Raw genomic sequence first — 20,000 nt, 5'->3', positions numbered from 1 at the left:
ACATAAGAATCAGGATCAAGTTAGATCTCAAGTGCCCTCCTCTATGTATCGAGACCTGTGCCAGGTCTCAGGTATACAAAGAGAGAAATGAAAACAGTTCTTTCCTCAGAGTTCATATTGAATTTTGGGGAAATAACATGTGTACAGATGAGTAAATACAAAATACATGCAAAGTAATTTGTGAGGAAAGGAACAACTTTAAGCCAAATTTAGACTTGATATCAGGAAAAAATTCCTAACAATTCAAACTATTCAGAAGTGTAATGGGTTGTCTTTAGAAGTAGCAGGTTCTTACTCCTTGAAAGTCTTTAGAGACAGCTAGGTAGCACAGTGGATAGAGCGTCATATCTGGAGTTGGGAGGACTTGAGTTCAAATATGAGTTCAGATATTTCCCGACTGTGTGACCCTGGGCAAGTTGCTTAATCTTGACTGCCTAGCTCTTACTACTCTCTGCCTTAGAATCAATTAACAGAAGGAAAAGGTTTTTTAAAAAAGGGAAGGAAACTTTCTTTAAACAGGGGCTGAACCTCTGTATGGCAGATACCTTCTAGATCTCAAATTCTGGGGTTCTGTGATTCTGATTCTGAGATCCCTTCAAAGTCCCTCAAATTTACTAGTCTATTTCAGTATCAAAGAAGGATATAACATTATGATGTTTACTAGTTGTGCATACACGGAAGGAGCAGTAGAAAATTAAAGAGAAGGAATTTCTAACAACAAAACTTAGGCCTTAGCAGTTCAATTAGCAAAGGAGGGAGAAGTTGAGGGAGAAATTTGCCCCTAGCCATAGCTGAGAGTGGAACTTGATCTCATTTTTTTTTTTAGTGAAAAGTTTTAAATTTTGAGTATTGTGATATATGGTGGTATGATAACTGTATAATATGTTGCTTTAAGGCATTATAATAGCTAAAAGACTACTTTCTAATTTGGGGGGAATAACTGTTTCACAATAAATAAAAATAAATTATTAGTTATTATGAAAAATGTAGAGGCATCTACTGGCATGGTAGAAGGAAGAAAGGAAGATGAATTCCAATATGACTTCAGAAACTTAATAGCTATATGAGCCTGGACTAGTCACTTAATCTCTGTTTGCCTCAATTTCCTCAACCATAAAATGAAGATAATAATTACATCTGTCACAGAGATGTTCTAAAGATTAAATGAGATAACATTTGTAAAAAGCACTTAATACAGTGCCTGGTACATAGGAAGTACTATATAAATGCTTATTCCTTTCTTCTTCCCTTCTCCAAAAACAATAATTTATCATAAGAAATTCTCATTGCCTTGACTTGCAGTATTGATTTACACATTGGCCACCTCTCCATTCTTGCAATAATTCAGTTCTCTCCTCTTTTATAGAATTGTGTAAAAAAAAAGTTATCTCATTGATCACAATCTTATAGTCCCAGGGAATAGGTAGAATATTCTGGAAGCTTCTGTTCCCCAGTAGACATTGTCTATAGTTCTCTGTACATACAGAATTTGAACAGACAGTACAGTATAGTGTATCCAGGCTCCAAAGGCCAACTCTAGACTTAGGAAAAAAAAACACAAGATTCAAATTCTGCCTCTGATGGACACATCTAGAATGGCATCTATCCTGGCACAAGTCACTTAATTTGTCAGTACATTAGTCAATTCTTTAAGATTATAAATTGCAAATGAGTTTCTGATCTACAAAGGGGAAGGTAAGAAGAGTAAGTAAAGTTTTCCTGTCATAAGTTCCCCCATACCAATGAAAACTCATATGTCAGCAAATTATCTATCAATCTAAATATCTACCTTTATATCTGTCTATCTATATAGCCATCTATCTATCATCTATCTATCCATCTATCCATCTATCTATCTACCTATCCATCTTTCTATCTATCTGTCTGTCTGTCCATCAGTCCAAGAATCTATATATGCATATGTATTGTGGAAGTGAGAAACTGAGAATGATTTTGTAGCAAGAGGTTGGATCAGCTGAATGATGACCTATGTTCTATTTGGATGTTACCGGGAAAGGCAGTTGGAAGCCAGACCAACTGTGGGCTGAACCTTGTTACCTTGAAAGAGGGGAAAAGGAGTTTTCCTCTCTTGGACTTTAGAGACTTAAACTGAAGGAAATCTGGTGACTTTGAAGGCAGAAGAAAGAAGGACAAAAATCCAGATATATCTCTGACTTGCTCTATTGATGATAGTGACTGAAATTTCATACCTATCAGCCATTTCTCTCAATTGAACTATATTCCACTGTCCTCCAACCTAAGACTCATTGTAGTATTAGGGAAATCCCCAACCCTCTTACCTCCAATCCTTATCTCTTCCTGTCTTCCCCAATAAACCCCTACCTAAGATAAAGAAGAGAAAGAATATTTCATCTGAAACATCATAAACTTACCCCCGAGTTGATTTAAAGAAACCAGAAGGAGAATCACAAAAGGGGGGAGACAAGAGGGAGGAAGAGGGAGGAAGGGAGGTATAGAGGGAGGAGGGAAAGACTGAAGAAAGAATATAACTACCTGATCTGTTAGTTATCAATTACCAATCAATATAGTCCCTTATTACTATTTAATACAGTATACAGATACATACACTCACATAGTAATAGTATTGCCCAGCATGAATGGTGACAGTGATTAGGTATTTCCCAAAGCAGTAGGCATTTTCCTTGGTTTTCATTTTTTAACACTGCATATATTGCCACTATGAATATTATTTTACAGAGTTTTTTTTTCTTTTTAATAATGTCCTTGGGATGGACTGATAGTGATAAAATTTCCAGATCCAAGTTTTATAACTGATTTCTACACTATCTTGGAACATTACTTTATAAAGAGATCTCTCTAATTTACATTGCTACCAGCAACATGTGAGTGTACCTGTTGCCTCACAGACCTTACAACATTAAGTTTTACTATTTTTATTTCTTTCAACTTAAGGAGTAGAAGGTGGAAACTCAGGGTCATCTTGATTTGTATTTCTATCCTTATTAAGGATGAAGTTTTTTTTCTTCAAATATTTATTCATTCAAGTGTTTCTTCTTTGTCTGTTCATTTTTAATAAGACCTAAATATGCATGTACTGATAACTTTTTATATTTAGTCATTAAAATATCTACTGAAATATGACTATATGCCTGACTTGATTTTGCTGTATTCTTTCTTGGTGGGGGTGGGGGGGGGGGCTAAAGGACCTAGAGTACCTAATGTGTCCTGTCTAAATGAAAAATCAGATCATTGATAATCTCTCCATGTTGTAATGATGACATGGATGTGACCACAAATTCACCCTCCACAGAGTTCTGTGTAACCTTTGTAGAATAGGTGACTATCTCCTCATTTCTTTCAGAATGGTCAAAGATTTCCAGATAGCTTATCTGGGTAGTGGAATAGGCAGTTTGGGGCCTGACTCACACCCACATTTGCCGGCAGATACTGTAAAACCACAATGTGAGGAAATAAGTAATACACAATTAGGGAGGTATTTTGTACAGCAACCAATCTCAGCTTTTCCTGCCTCTAAATAGTACCTATACTATAGCAACCCTGCCCCACACTTAATGTTCTATTTTGGGCTCACCAAAGAGAGCTTTCCATTAGAATTTCAAGAGCATCCATGTGCCCACTAACTGAATAGGTTCACATTGCAGATAAAACATTAAAACATGTCATATATTTAAGAGTGGTTTGAGTTCCCTGTAGGTGTAGGGTGTGAGATGTTGATCTAAACCTAATTTTTCCCATACTGATTTCCAATTCTCCCAGCAGTTTTTGTCAAATAGTGGGTTCTTGTCTCAAAAGATGGGATCTTTGGGTATATAGAATACTAGCTTGCTGCTGTCATTTACCCCAAGACTAGTCCACTGATTCACCTTTCTATCTTTCAGCCAGTACCATATTGTTTTGATGATCACTGCTTTATAGTACAGTTCATGAGTTCCCTGTAGGACTTAGGATCAGAACACCAGAAAGAATCTAAAGATTCTTTTTTTAAACCCTTACCTTCCATCTTGGAATCAATACAATATATATTCCAAGGCAGAAGAAGAAGGTAAGGGCTAGGCAATGGGGGTTACGTGACTTTCCCAGGGTCACACAGCTGGGAAGTGTCTGAAGTCACAAATTAACCCAGGACCTCTTGCCTCTAGTCCTGGTTCTCAATCCACTGAGCTACTCAGCTGCCCCTGAATCTTGGAATTTCACTCACTATTTTCAGAGTACTCTGGGGACAGGTAGGTGGCTCAATGGATAAAAAGTCAGGCCTAGAGATGGGAAGTCCTGGGCTCCAATGTCACCTCAGACACTTTCTGAGCAAATCACTTAATCTCAGTTGACTAGTTCTTAATATTCTTCAGCCTTAGAACCAATATTTAGTATTAATTCTAAGATAGAAGGTAAGGATTTTAAAAATGTTTTAAGTATTTTTCTATGTTTACATGATTCATTTGCTCTCCCTTCCCTTTTCCTTCCCACCTCCCAGAGCTGACAAGCAATTCCACTGGATTATGCATGTGTTGTCACTCGATACCTATTTCCATATTATTCATTTTTGTAATAGAGTAAGCTTTTAAAACCAAACCCACAAATCCTATATCCATATAAACAAGTGATAAATCATGTTTTCACTCTGCATTTCTACTCCCACAGTTCTTTCTCTAGATATAGATAGCGTTCTTCCTCATAAGTCCATCAGAATTGTCCTGGATCATCACATTGCTACTAGTAGCAAAGTCTATTACATTTGATTGTACCACGGTGTATCAGTCTCTGTGTACAATGTTCTACTGGTTCTGCTCATTTCACTCCACATCACTTCATGGAGGTCTTTCCAGTTTATATATAAATCAAGCAGTTCATTATTCCTTACAGCACAATAGTATTCCATCACCATCATATGCCATAATTTGTTCAGACATTCCTCAATCGATGGACACCCCCTCATTTTCCATTTTTTTTTGCCACCACAAAGGATGTGGCTATGAATATTTTTATGCAGCTCTTTCTTATTATCTCTTTGGGCTACAAACCTAGTAGTGGTATTGCTGGATCAAAGGGCAGGCATTCTTTTAAAGCCCTTTGGGCAAACAGTGATCCCTCACCTATCTTCATAGTTACATTCCAGAGACCCCCGCGATAGGTGAAAATCCATGATGAAGTAGTGGGAGAGCAAACAGACCAATGCTACAGTCACTGTGGTTGGTCACCTTTAATTCCATTAGCCAATAGTGTGTTGTATACAATCTCACATTGGCAAACTTGCACAAGCAGTAGTGGCATACTGAATTTCCATTGTTTACTGTATGGTATTGATTAGTAAAATCCCTGGATATAGTGAAAACTCTGATATACAGAATTATATATATATGTATATATATATAATTTTTTAATCTGCAATAACAGTGAACAGTGAGATAAGTGAACCACAATATAGCAAAGGGTGATTCCAAATTGGAAGGTAAGGATTTTTTTATTATTTTTTTAAGTTTATATATTTAATTAACTAATTTAGAATATTTTTTCCATAGTTACATGAGTCATGTTCTTTCTCTCCTCTCCTCCCACCCTCCTCCCATAGCCAATGAACAATTCTACTGGGTTTTACATGTTTCATTGATCAAGACCTATTTCCATATTATTAATATTTACACTAGGGTGATTTTTTTAGAGTCTACATCCCCAATCAGATTCCCATCGAACCATGTGATCAGGCAATTGTTTTTCTTCTGTATTTCTACTCCCACAGTTCTTTTTCTAGGTGGTAAGGATTTTTTTTTTAATGACAGTATGCACTTATATAAAACATTCCCCAATAGCCATACAAATTGAGACCTCATTTCATTCTTAAAAACTACAACTTTCTAAATGTGAATTGACAATCTCCTATGAAGAATTGTCCATTTGTCTGTTGATAAATCTCCTATTCTTGAACTGGCCTTAGAACCAGGAAGACCTGAGTTTAAGTCTCAATTCTGAGACATATTGGCTGTGTCACCTTGGAAAAGTCACTTTTGCTCTTAGTACTTGACTATAAGTTGCAAAGAAAGATTCAGTTCTCTGAACTATAAATAAGAAGAGAAGGACCTGACCTGCCTTATTAGAGGGAATTTTCTCACTCAGAAGTTCCCCATATCATTGCAATCATAAATCCAATCCTACTCTCTGAGATGTTTTTCAAGAATGCCATCATGGGAGACAGGGAGATTAGATGAACCATTGGTTTGGCATTTCAGATGTTAGGATGTTTTGTCTACGAATCAGATAAGGTATAAGGAAGGGAGGTGGATCCTGTAAAAGATATAGTTTCAATTAATAACAAAGCAGAGTTGGAAACCTGAACTCTATTTCCAAAGAGGTATTCCACTGGAGAAATGAAGGCAAATTCCTTCAGTTTTTAGAAAAAAGAAGTTTTGTGATGGATATTGGTTGAATCAAGCATATCAGATTTATCAGAGTTATCCTTTCCTGTAATACCATATATCAAGTTTATAAGCAGGGATTACTCTTAATAAAAAGGAAAGAAGAAAACTAGTGGGTAGTAGGCAGGTCCAGCCCAAAAGAAAGTAAAGGAAAAATGAAGGCCATCCTGAGACAAAATATCTACAGATGGACAAGAGGGGAATAATTAGAAGTTAGAATTATTGGCATTAAATTGTAGGACCTTATATAGTATGAAGAAAAGCATCAAACAGTCCACATGATATCCCTTCTCTGAATTGTCATGGTACCATTCTCCCAACCCCCAACCACCTGAACTAAAATTTTAAAGTCATATTTATTTTAATAATTGGGCAATCAAAGGGAAGGGTATTATTTACAGAAGGACAACTTTAAAATGTACAAATGTTACCCAGATAGATCCATAAACATCCCTCTAGTCTTCTCCCATTAGCAAAATAATATCAATTCTTATCAATCTAAATAATTGTAATCCTAGAAATTAGAGAAATCCTCCACCTGGAAAGGGCTTAAATATAGAGCAAGAATTAGAAAAATTTATGGAGAGAAAAAAGCTTTCTTTTTATCAGTAATATGTGAAAGATATACATGATGGAGGCAAGGTAGCCTAGAGTTGAGTCTATGGATTAAGAAGTCAGGGGTTACTGACTGACTGAAATGCTTTATAGTCATGTGAATGGGGCAAGTCACTTCTGGAGGCTTCATTTTACCTCTTCATAAAATCCATTAAATTATTAGGCTATAACAAAGGACAACAATGATTAATTTTAGGAATTCTGGGAAGATCCATATAAACTGAGGCATATTAAAGGGAACAGAACAATCTATATCCATGTCCACAATAATAAAAAGGAAAATTGTTTTTGAAAGACTACAGAACAATAATGAAGATTATAGGAACCAATCATGGCTTCAGGATTGCTGGGGAATCATGCCTCCAGATTTTAGCTGAACAGTGATGGTCTACAGATGCCAAAGGAGGCACACATTTTTAGATATGTCTAATGTGTTCAATTGTTTTGTTTGATTATATATTTATCTGCTACAAGGGAAGGCTTCTATGGGTGACAGGGTGAGTTAGTAGACATACTACTGATAGAGATGGGGTTTTTAAATTGTTGTTCAGTGGTTTTCAGTCATGTGCAACTCTTTATGACTCCATTTGGGATCTTCTTAGCATAGATACTAGAGTATCATTTCCTTCTCCAGTTCATTTAATAGATGGAGAAACTGAGGCAAATGGGGTTTAGTGACTTGCTCAGTGTCTCATAGCTAGTAAATGTGTGAGTCCAAATTTAAACTCAGGAAGATGAGCCTTCCTGACTCCAGACCTGCCACCTTGCTGTCCTATACTGATACATACAGAAGGTAAAGGGAAAAGTATTAATAAAACATTTTAAAAGTATGTAGAAGAAAAGTAAAAGTTCAAACGGGTGATATAATCAAAATTCAATTTAATATACACTAAAAGTTTTATACTACATCTTATTTTATAAATTTTATTTATTTATTATATGTTTTATAATTATGGTTTCTCTTATAATCCTCTTTTTTGTTTGTTTTTGTATGTTGAAATGTTTATGTGAACATGAGTAGCACCCTCTATGTAGCATTCCTCAAATTTACATCAACATAGGCAGGATGGGTCCCCAGAAGGGGGACTGCTTCCTCAGGTTGTAGAGGAGACCTCTAGGTAACTATTTCTAATGCTATAGCTCACTTACCTCTAGTAGTATGCTTCTCATTAAAAATAGACCAAGAGAATAAATAGTTTCTTAGAAAAGGCATTTACAGGGGCAGCTGGGTAGCTCAGTGGATTGAGAGTCAGGCCTAGAGGTGGGAGGTCCTAGGTTCAAATCTGGCCTCAGACACTTCCCAGCTGTGTGACCCTGGGCAAGTCACTTGACCCCCATTGCCTAGCCCTTACCACTGTTCTGCCTTGGAGTCAATACACGGTATTGGAGTCAATACTCCAAGACAGAAGGTAAGAGTTTAAAAAAAAAAAAAGAAAAGGTATTTACTCATTTGGAATGTAAGAAGGCCAGTCACAAAGTATTCCCCCCAAACCTGGGGCACATTCTCCAGTAGATACATCCAGAGTCTGGGGGAAGGATTTGAACTTAACATTGATAGTGATATCCAAATGTGACCAAGGTAACTCACAATTCTAGAAGTGGAAGGTCTTGGTGTCCTTTCTTTTATATTTCTTAAAAAAAACAAACAAACAAACAAACAAAAAACCTCTTACCTATTTATTATCTTAGAATCAGTACTAAATATCAGTTTAAGGTAGAAGAGCAGTAAGAGCTTAGCAATTGGAGTTAGGTGACTTGCCTACGATCACACATCAAGGACATGTTTGAGATCAGATTTGAATTCTGGTCCTCCTGACTCCAGTCCTGGTTCTCTACCTAATGAGTCACCTAGCTGTCTTCTTGAGGTCCTTTCTTTAAAGAATACTTATGTCATTTACTTCAGGGAATAGCAGAATTGTTTTAGCTGGATAGGTAGCTCAACTAGGTTTGCTCCTTGACGAGTACAGTATCTCTACAGGATGGTTCAATCTAATGCCAGGCAGATTGCTTGGCCATTAGCTGGTTCCTCACAGTGAGGTATCTTGGGGGAGGGCATCTGGAAAGGACAGGCTGAGCCACTGGACTCCCTGACCTCACTCTTCCAGGCCAACCTGAATGAGGCAGTTGTTGTTTCCATTATTTCCAACCTCAGAATCTACTGGATGTTACAGTACATAACTTTTAGACATGGTAGAGGCTCTTTGCCTGGTATTAGCAGAAGCTTCTTGGGCTTCATCTCCCTCAGGATCTCAGCTCTGAAGAATCCAAGGAGTAGGGAAAGGTTTTGCTTCTTCTTCATTCAAAACAGGGTTTTCTTGATGAAGGATGCCAGCTTGGGTTATGGTAACTGTCTGGTTAGATGTCCCAAATTCCTGTAACAAATTCTGCAAAATGGGATGGGGTGAAGAATACAGAGGGGAGGTGTCATTTTTTTTCTTTCTTGATCAAATGCAACTGAATTATTCAAAGCCTCAGGAATCCTTTAAAGGCATAAAATGTTTCATTGTTACCAGAAAGGTACTAGCTCACATTTTATTGCCTCCATCTTTTCCTTCTCAACTTTCAAATTTAATGAAGGCTAATCAAGACACACTTGTTCATATGTAATGTAAGGTCCTTGAGAGGGAGGGCTGTTTCCTTTTTTGTCTTTGTATTGTCAATGCCTAGTGTAGTACTTAGCATGCAGTAGGCACTCAAATGTTTGTTAACTGATCCGTTGATCATTGAATTCATAATAAACAAAAACTTAAATAAAATGTTTCAATGTACTAGACATTTATCTATGATTGCATGGTTCTAAGAGTTGATTAAGTGAACAAAAAAGGAGAAAAGAAATAAGATATAGGTCAGAGGGTGAGAAGGATATAGGGCTAGACACTAGACTTTGCTGGTAGGAGAGTGGCTGGATAGTTCTTAATGAAGGCTTGTCAAATATCCCTTAACACATAGGTAAAGTATCAACTGGCGAATAGTAGAAGATATGACAGTACAAATCAAACTAGTGTTAGTCACAAAGACTGAAAAAGCAAAAAGAAATCTTTAAATAGGGTGGTGCCAAAGGATGGGGAGATTTTTTAAGTTAGAGGGAAGATAAATTGGATAAACTCAGGTGGGTTACTGCATGCCTAACAGTTTGCTAAGAAGTAGGAGTACCTCAATTAAATGCTCTTTCAATGGTTCTAGAGAGTGTAAAAATAGACTAGAATCCAGGACTCCAATACCCAGAATCCTTTGCTCCACTTCCCCAGAGTGCTTTGTAATCACACCGAATTCTTGCCTGGGTGAGAACACAAATGATTATTTAAAGGAGTTCTCTGCCTACTGAGGGGTCTCTTTTGTACTTCCATTTTGGAGCAGACGTGTCTCTTTCATGATGTGAGGTTATCTTGTCTAGAACTCTGGCCTAGGCACGTGTTTTCCTTATTCTGTATTTTCATTAATCCTTAACCTTTAATAAACCTCTAAAAAATATAATACTCCTTGCAGAGAGAAACTAATTTCTACCTGCCTCAGTCTCCCCCTAAATTTTAATCTTTACAAGAGGCTATTGCAAACCTTGTCTCAAACTTTCTGCAGCATCCCCTCTACTACCTCCTCTCCACCCTCTTAGCTGAGGATCTCACCTCATATTTCATACTTGGAAAAAAAAAATGAAACCATTCTAAGAAAGGCTCCCTTCCCCCTTCTTCCTAATCTCATTTTGTTCATATATCTTCTTTTTCATTCCTTTCTTCAATGAAAATGGGGCCCTTCTCTTTGCCAAGACAAACTGCTCTATGTGTACTCATAATTCCATTCTACTTTGTCTTCTCCAGCATATTTCCCCTCCTCATCTCCATTCTCTCCTTCCTCTTTCGCTCTCATCTTCCTTTCTGCTTCCAAAAATGTAACCATATCTTTCTGATCCTTAACAATCTCCACTTGAGCCTACCATTCTTGATACATACAATTCTATGACTTTTTCCCTATATATATGGCTAAAACTCCTTAAAAATGTTTTTATACTTAGTGCTTCCAGTGCTCTAGCTTTTCTAAACCATCTGTAATCCTGCTTCCAACTTCATCATTCAACTGAAATTGGTCTCTCTCTCCAAAGTTAGCCATGATCTCTTAACTGCCAAATCCATTGGTCTTTTGAAGCTTCCTCGAACCCGCGAGAAGCCTCAAGATAGGAAGATAGAGGAAGGATAGAAGTTCTGTATACCGCGAGGGGGGTGGCAGAGCCAAATTAGAGATATGAGGTGGCAGGAATGAGTCAGAAATCCAGGCCTTATTAATTATCAAGGAGCCACAGCAAAAACTCCGATCAGTGGACTATTCAGAAGGCTTATGCCCGTCCAGTGATCCAAATTTAATACCACACAGATTGGGGACATGATAGAGAAAAGAAAGTGCCTGGCTGAAGGCCAGGTCCCAGCGGGGAGAGGCAGATAAGGAAAGGAATCAAAGATGGAGCAAGGACAGGCATCAATTAGAGCTGAGATCCAAGTGAGGAAGAGAGGGAAGAGAGGCAGAGCTTGCTGTGGCTCAGTATTTAATCTCTTTGATATGCAAATATACACACACAATACATAGGGATGATTATCATTGGTCAATGACAAGGTATAGGTGTGGTTTCTCTTAGCCAGGTGAACACAAAGAAACCTGTTTTCCCACCTAACCTGGGGGAAGCTGGGGTCAAGGATCAGAGGCTTTCCCAGCCATGCTCAAGACTGAGCATGCTCTCTTCTAAGCCACTCTGTACATACTAACTGTTTCCCTTGCCCATAGCTAGGGGTGGACTGCTACATCTTTTAAAAAAATAATCCTCATCCTTCTTGACCTCTCTGTAGCCTTTGACACTATGGGTCACCTTTCCCTTCTACATGCTCTCTTTTCTCTAGGCTTTTGTGACACTGATACTTCCTGGTTCTTCTCCCATTAATCCAACCATGACTTCTTAATTTCCTTTGCTGGTTCTTCACTTAGTCATGTCATGTTCCTTACTGCAGGTGTCCCCAAGTCTCTTTCCAGGACACTTTTTCCCTCTGTATTATCTCACTTGATTATCTCATTAGCTCCTTGGATTCAATTATCATCTCTATACAGATGATTCTCACATCTATATATCCAGCCCTAAACTTCCCTATGAGCTACAGTCACCAATCATTATCTTCTGGCCAGAGTTTAGTACAATAAATAGCACATACAGTCATTTTCAGTCATGGCTGACCCTTCAAGACCCCATTTGGAATTTTCTTGGCAAAAATACTAGAGTGGTTTGCCTCTAGTCCTTCTCCAGCTCATTTTACAGTTGAGGAAACTGCAGCACATAGCAGACACTTAAGAAATTATAATTGACTGACTGAACATCTAGAATTGGATGTACTATAGGAATCACAAACTCAATTTGCTTAAAACAGAATTCATTATCTGTATCTACAAACCTTACCCTCTTACAAGTTACCACCATCTTCCCAGACATGCAGGCCAGCAACCTTAGTGGAATACTTTGTAGGAAGTAAATAAGAGATAGAGTAAATTTCATGGATTAGTTTTAAGAGGAAAAGAGGAGAATTTGGATACAAGCCCTGGGAGAGGATTTTGAGGAAAGAAGGATTGTGGGAATCTATACTGGCATTAACTGTCAGTCATTCTCTCTCCTGCTTTTGATTGAGCTGGAAGAAGGTTTTGCTCTGGCAAATTTTCTTTTGGCAGTCCTAATCTCATGGAGAGATTAGTGATTTCTTGATTTGAGAATCTGCCTTGGAGTGGACTATTTTCCCTGAGGTAAAGAGACCATCTACTTGTGCTCCATCTGCCAGAAGTCCACTTGGCCTAGGTAATCCCAAGGACTTATTACCTGGGACTTCGAATTATCTAGTGAAGCCAACTCCAGGCTTTAGGTAAGGGCTCAAATATACCTATAAATCCTTTCCTCTTCCTTTTTTTGTTAATCCATATTAAGTAGATTAGTTTATAATCAGATAGCTTTTGGGGTCTTAGATAAGAGCAGGGAGACCTAAGAAGGGCTTGATAAGATCAAAAGGGCAAACCCTGTGAGGGGGGCATATGTTGGGGGGAGGAACTATAGCTGGATAGATTTAGAACTGTATTTATCCTTTCCCAACCCTTAATAAACTTATTTTTACTAATTTTAAGGGTTGTGCTTTACTGGCCCAGGGGAGGTTCCTAGGTGGGTTTTATCATCTCCCATCCATCTAGGAAGGATTTTTATTTCAACTTAATTCCTCATTGTTACCTTAAATATCTAATCTGTGGACAGATCTTATACTTTCTACCTTCATCACCTCTCTTTTATACATTACCTCAGTCCTACACCCCTACTACTGCCATTCTAGTTCAGGCTCTCTCCACTTCTTGCCTGGACCATTGCAGTAGTAGTATTCTAACAAATATCTGTTCTTCAGATGTCTTCCCATTCCTTTGTCCTTCACTCAGCACTCATAGTGATATTCCTAAAGCATAGGTCTGACCTGAGACCCCTGCAACTCAAAAGCTACACTGGCTCCCTACTACCTCCAGAATCAAATATAAAGTACTTTGACATTTAAAAGCCTTTACAACCTGATCCCTTCCCATCTTATAGCCTTTTTACACTTTACTCCCTTACATATACTTTATATTCTAGTTATCCTGGTCTACTTGTTTTTCCTCAAAAATGACACTATCCACAGTCTTTTTTTTTTTAACCCTTACCTTTTGCCTTAGAATAGATACTGCATGTCTATTCCAAGGCAGACAGAGCACGAAGGGCTAGGCAATTGGGGTTAAGTGATCTGCCCAGGGACACACAGCAAAGAAGCCTCTGAGGTCACATTTGAGCCCAGGACTTCCTCTCTCCAGTCCTGGCTCTCTATTCACTGAGCCAGTTAGCAGCAACTAGTCATAGTCTTTTCCTTTTAGCTCTGGCTGTCCCTCCATGCCTAGAATACTTTGTTCTCCCTTCCATCTCTACCTCTTAGTTTCCCTGGCTTTCTCCAAGACTCAGCTCAGATCCTATCTTCTACAGGAGATCTTTCCCAATTCTCCATCTGAACCCCAGCCCCAACTGCTAATACCTTCTCTTCTGAAATTTCTATTCCAGCTTCTCTGAGCTCTGTGTCCAGTCAGAAAGAAGACCAGATGACCTTCAGCCATCTTGAGCCTAACTGGCCAAGGTTGGTCCCTGAGATAAAGGGTCAGCCTACCTAATCTAAAGAACTATATACCTTACCAAACTTATCTGAGAGGATTTAGTCAGGTAGTAAGATAGCTGGGGAAAATCTTAGGCAGTCAGAGTAGTAAATTAGGTAGCCAGAAACCCAGAAGATACCCTTTTGTAGGGGTCTTAGAAGGGGATTTGGGTTAGCTAGAAAATTTAGATTTAGGGCATTGTATTCCCTAATCCTCCCATCCATTTTACTGAGATTCAAATAAAACTCTGTATTTGTTCTTAATTTAATTTAATTTTTAATTTTTTTTAGAATTAAAACATTTAGTTTAATTGATTTAAAATATTTTTCCATGGTTACATGATCCATGTTCTTTTCCTCCCTTCCTCCTCCCACCCCCTTCCCCCATAGCCAACAAGTAATTCCACTGGGTTTTACATATGTCATTGATCAAGACCTATTCCATATTATTAATATTTGCATTAAGGTGTTCTCTTACAGTCTACATCCCCAATCATATCCCCATAGATCAGGAAATTGTTTTTCTTCTGTGTTTCTACTCCCACAGTTCTTTTTCTGGATATGGATAGCGTTCTTTCTCATAAGTCCCTCAGAATTGTCCTGGATCATTATGTTGCTGCTAGTAGAAAAGTCCATTACGTATGATTGTACCACAGTATATCAGTCTCTGTATATAATGTTCTTCTGGTTCTGCTCCTTTCGCTCTGCATCACTTCCTGGAGGTTGTTCCAGTCTCCATGGAATTCCTCCACTTTATTATTCCTTTGAGCACAATAGTATTCCATCACCAACATATACCACAATTTGTTCAGCCATTCCCCAATTGAAGGGCATCCCCTCATTTTCCAATTTTTTGCCACTACAAAAAGAGCAGCTACGAGTATCTTTGAACAAGTCTTTTTCCTTATTATCTCTTTGAGGTACAAACCCAGCAGTGCTATGGCTGGGTCAAAGGGCAGACAGTCTTTTATCGCCCTTTGAGCATAGTTCCAAATTGCCCTCCAGAATGGATGGTCAATTCACAACTCCACCATCAACAAATTAATGTCCCAATTTTGCCACATTCCCTTCAGCATTCATTACTTTCCTTTGTTGTCATGTTAGCCAATCTGCTAAGTATGAGGTGGAATTGTTTTGATTTGCATTTCTCTAATTATAAGAGATTTAGAACACTTTTTCATGTGCCTGTATTTGTTTGTGGTTTTTTTTGTTGTTGTTGTTTGTTTTGTTTTGTTTTTAAACCTTTGCCTTCCCTCTTGGAATCAATACTGTGTATTGGTTCTAAGGCAAAAGAACAGTAAGGGCTAGGCAATGGGGGTTAAGTGACTTGCCCAGGGCCACACAGCTGGGAAATGTCTGATGTCAAATTTGAACCCAGAACCTCTTGTCTCTAGGACTGGATCTCAATCCACTGAGTTCCCAGCTGCACCACCCCCCCCCCCACCTCCCTCGTATTTGTTTTTTAACTGGTCTAAGACTCAAATAAGCACACTGGGCCTGTGGGGGAGACCTGCAAGGCCTATCTAGGTTATCAAGAGGCATCAAACTTCGATATCTCACCTCTACCAAACTGCCATCAAGACTTATCTACCTTATTTCAAACTGAACATTCCATGTCCCCTGGCATCCAGCAAATTGGTCTACCATGTGGCCTCTAAGACAGTTCACCTGGTAGTCTGGCAGGTAGATAGAAAGCAATTTCACAGGTACACCATCGGCTCTTCTCTACATAATGAAAAAAGTGTAATACTTCGGTTTGTCCTCTACAAAATGACAAGTTTTTCTTTCTCATGAAATGATGAAAGTTCACACTCAACTCTGGAAACCCCTGCCAAGCTGGGCTGCAAGAAGAAAAAAAATGGAAATGGCCAGGACTAAAGTGAGCATGTTGACATTTTCCTGTGGTTCACTAACTTTACTTTGTGGCCTTCATAAATTCAACTTGTTATAATTACTGTCAATGAAATTAATGAAATTACAGGCTGTTCAACAAAAGAAGTATCAATCTGTAGTTTTTTATTAGGTCAGTGAGACCTTAAGTTATCGTAAGTACACTTTGTGTGAAAGGGCTGGGTCAGGAATTTTTAACCGTTGTAATGGACTGAAGTCTCAACCAGGGAATTCAGGAAAATTCTACATCTTGGGGGGTCTTATTAAAAACTCCCATGACTTTTAGAAATTAAATATCTTTTGCAAAGGCCTGAATCATTAGCCAGATCTACAAATAAGAAACACTGACAAATTAGTTAGAGCTTTCAATAAAATAATTTTGAACTCTCCTTCCAAGAGAAAGGGCCTCCTTGAGAATTCTTATAAATACACTGAGTGGTTTTCAGTTTATGCTAGGCAAAAAATGAGGATACTGTTACATTTCATTAAAAACATTTAGGATCAAAGTTAATGTGGAGCTTGTAGTGTCTTATATGTTTATTTTCTAGAGAGTTTGTGGATGTGTATAGGTCAAGTGCCTTAATGTAGTGCAAAAACTATTTGCTTAAAAATAAATACTTGCCATAGACCTGCCTCAACTAAAAATTGGAGTATTTTCTTACTTTTGTGATTTGTCAAAATAGAAACGGAATATTTTTTCTTAGAATAATGGGCATCATTTATACCATTTTATCTATGTTGTGATGATTTATACATATACTAGGTCAAGCAAATCAACAGCAGTAATAGGGAAGCATTTATTAACTTGTGCACTGGAAAGTGAGGTTTTTAGTCATCTGCCATGAAATACTTAGCCATATATCATTAAGTTCCTACTGATCTCAGTTTCTCCATATGTAAAATGGAAAAAGCTAAATTGGACTCTAAGAAAGAAATGAATGGAGGAGTGGTGGAGATCCATGCAAGTTCTTTCCAGAGAGTTTTGGACTTTGTACTCTGTCTCCCATTTGACAGATGGCCCTAGGGCAGCTGCTAGAAGCTGCATAGTAGGCTCTCTGGAGCTCAGTGTCAGAGAATGTGGAAATTAATGAGGGAAGGAGAAGGGGTAGAGGAGTCTAGAGGGTAGTAGGTTTCTAAACTTTGCAAAAGGTTGAAGAATTGCCCTAATAATGAAGAGAAGGGGGAAAAAAAGAATGAAGGTCTGGAGGGAGGTGAGATACAGACTTTCGTAAGTCAACAGATAGATTATTCAATTCAACAGATAGATATGACACAAAATTTGTTCTTAAGGAAGACCAAATAACTTTGATATAAAAGAGAACAAGAGATATGAAAAGGAGAAATCTAAACAAAGTGTGATGAGGAATTTGAAACAGGAAAAATCTCTTAGAGTTGGGATTGGGAGTTTTTAGGATGGGAAAAGGAAGAAGGCTTCATGAAAGATATGGCATCTGAATTGAAACTTGAAGGAAGAGGAAGATTGATGGAAGTGCCTATTTTAAGCATGGAGAATGGAGTGAGCAAAGGCATGGAGATAGAAAAGAATATAGTGAAGGCTGGAGATTGAGAAAGAGCAATTCATCTAGAATCTAGACTAGGAAATGAAGCTGAAAAGATGGACTAACTACATATTGTAGAGGTTTTTGACACCCACATTTTAAGTTTATATTTTATTCAGTAGAGAAAGGGGACCATTGGAGAATTTATTAGTGATGGATTGAAATGACCCTAGTAATGCATTCAGAAGACTACTCTTCTATGAGTTTAAAGGACATATTAGAGAAAGGATAGATTAAAGGTAGGATGATCAGTTAAGAAGCTTATTACAATGGCCTTGGTAAGAATAGAAGAGGTCCTAAACTAACAATAGAAGTTGGAGTGAAGAAGCGACATCTGCAAAAAGCATTGTGGGGAGAGAATCATAGCATTTAGTATAAAACAAATTGTGGAGTAAGGAAGAAGGAAGAGACAGGGATGAATGCAAGGTTAGCTTTCATCTCACTTGAATCAAACTTGGGTTTGATTCAAGATCAGTCCACCACAATAAAGCAAATAATACAATAAAGCAAGTTATATTAACTTTTTGATTTTCAAAAGCATGAAAAATTTTGTTTGTACTATATAGTAGTCTGTTAAGTATAAAAACGTACATATCCTAATTAAACATATTTTATTGCTAATTTTTTTTTCTTTTACTGGTTCAGAATCTTGCTTCTTGTAGATGGCTGCTGATTAAGCAGAGTAATCATTGCTAAAGGATGGTGTGGCTCTGGAAATTTCTTAAAATAAGACAACAAGTTTTCCATATGGATTGACTCTGGCTTTCATTTGGACATTTAAAAGCCATTGTAAAGTTATTAACTGATCTAATTTCAATATTGTTGTAAATCAGGAATAGGGAGAACTGAAGAGAGGTAAAGAGGTAGGAAAGCAGTCAAAGCACATACAGCATTTAACGATTAAATTTGTCATCTTATATGGGTACAGTTTGTGGTACCTCAAAAAATTATAGTAATAACATCAAAGATCTAATAATAATTTTTAAAATTTGAACTACTATGAGAATTACCAAAATGTGATGCAGAGACACCATGAATATATACCAGGGATCCCCAAACTACAGCCTGAGGGCCACATGCATTTCCCCCCCACACCGCGATTTATCTGGCCCCCACTGCACTTCTGGAAGGGGCACCTCTTTAATTGGTGGTCAGTGAGAGGAGCATTGTATGTGGCAGCGCCTCAAAGTGGGCATCGCTCATGTATAGTACTACTTCCGGTGACATAATCCTTTGCATGACATCTTGTTCTGAGAGTAACTGAACGAGAACAAGGCTCCGTGCAACTCCATGCAACAGATTATGTGGATGCACAATGGAAGACGTCAGCATGGTGAGTGGTGATCTGGGGGAGGGGATTCTGCACTGTGTCTACTGCTGCCCAGTATAGTAGTGACAGTGATGGCCTGAGCAAGGTGTGACAGACCCATCACAACCAGCACTGCAGTTTCCACTATTCCAGACAGAGGTATACAGATTTGTTCATAGTTGGTTTTTTTTTATAGTCCAGCCCTCCAGTGGTCTGAGGGACAGTGAACTGGCCCCCTGTGTAAAAAGTTTGGGGACCCCCACTATATACTGTTGGAAAAATGGTGCTTGTAGATTTGCTCAATGCAGGATTGCCACAAACCTTCAATTTGTAAAAAATGTTATATCTACAAAGCCAGTGAAGTGAAGCACAATAAAATGAGCTATGCCTGTAGGTCAGTACTTTTTTAGATACAATGATTTTGCATAATTATTTTTCTGCATATTACTTTTCATCCTGTGGTTGTTTTTACTTCAAAGTATAATGGGTCAGCAATGGACAGTTCTTGAAACATGCACAAATATTCCCTACTTGTTTTCAATCCAAATAACCATTTGGAAGACTTGGGATTTATATGTGTTATGACAACAAAAAATCTAAATGATTATGGAGCTAGAACTAATGATGAGGATTGCTAAACCAGGATTGAATGCTCATATAAAATGGGAGTCACACAGGTAGGAAGCAGCTGAGGTCAGATTTGAACCCAAGTCTTCCCAACCCCCAGGTCTAGCACTCCAGCTATCCATCGTTCTAGCTAGTTAGCCCTTAAGCTGTGTGATATTGAGCAAAAATCACTTAACCTCTGTATGGTTATGAGGCAGCTACATGGTTCAGGGGGCAGAGCACTGAGCTTGGAGTAGGGAAGGCCCAAGTTAAAATCTGGTCTCAGACACTTATTAGCTGTATGATTCTGGGCAAGTCACAATCTCTATTTGCCTTAATCCACTGGAGAAGGAAATGACAAACTCCAGGATCTTCACTAAGAAAATCCCATGAACAATATGGTCCATGAGGTTACAAAAAGGGGGATATGCCTGAA

Source organism: Monodelphis domestica, chromosome 3, assembly GCF_027887165.1.
Source record: "Monodelphis domestica isolate mMonDom1 chromosome 3, mMonDom1.pri, whole genome shotgun sequence".
Lineage (NCBI taxonomy): Eukaryota > Metazoa > Chordata > Mammalia > Didelphimorphia > Didelphidae > Monodelphis > Monodelphis domestica.
This window is presented reverse-complemented; position numbering follows the sequence as displayed.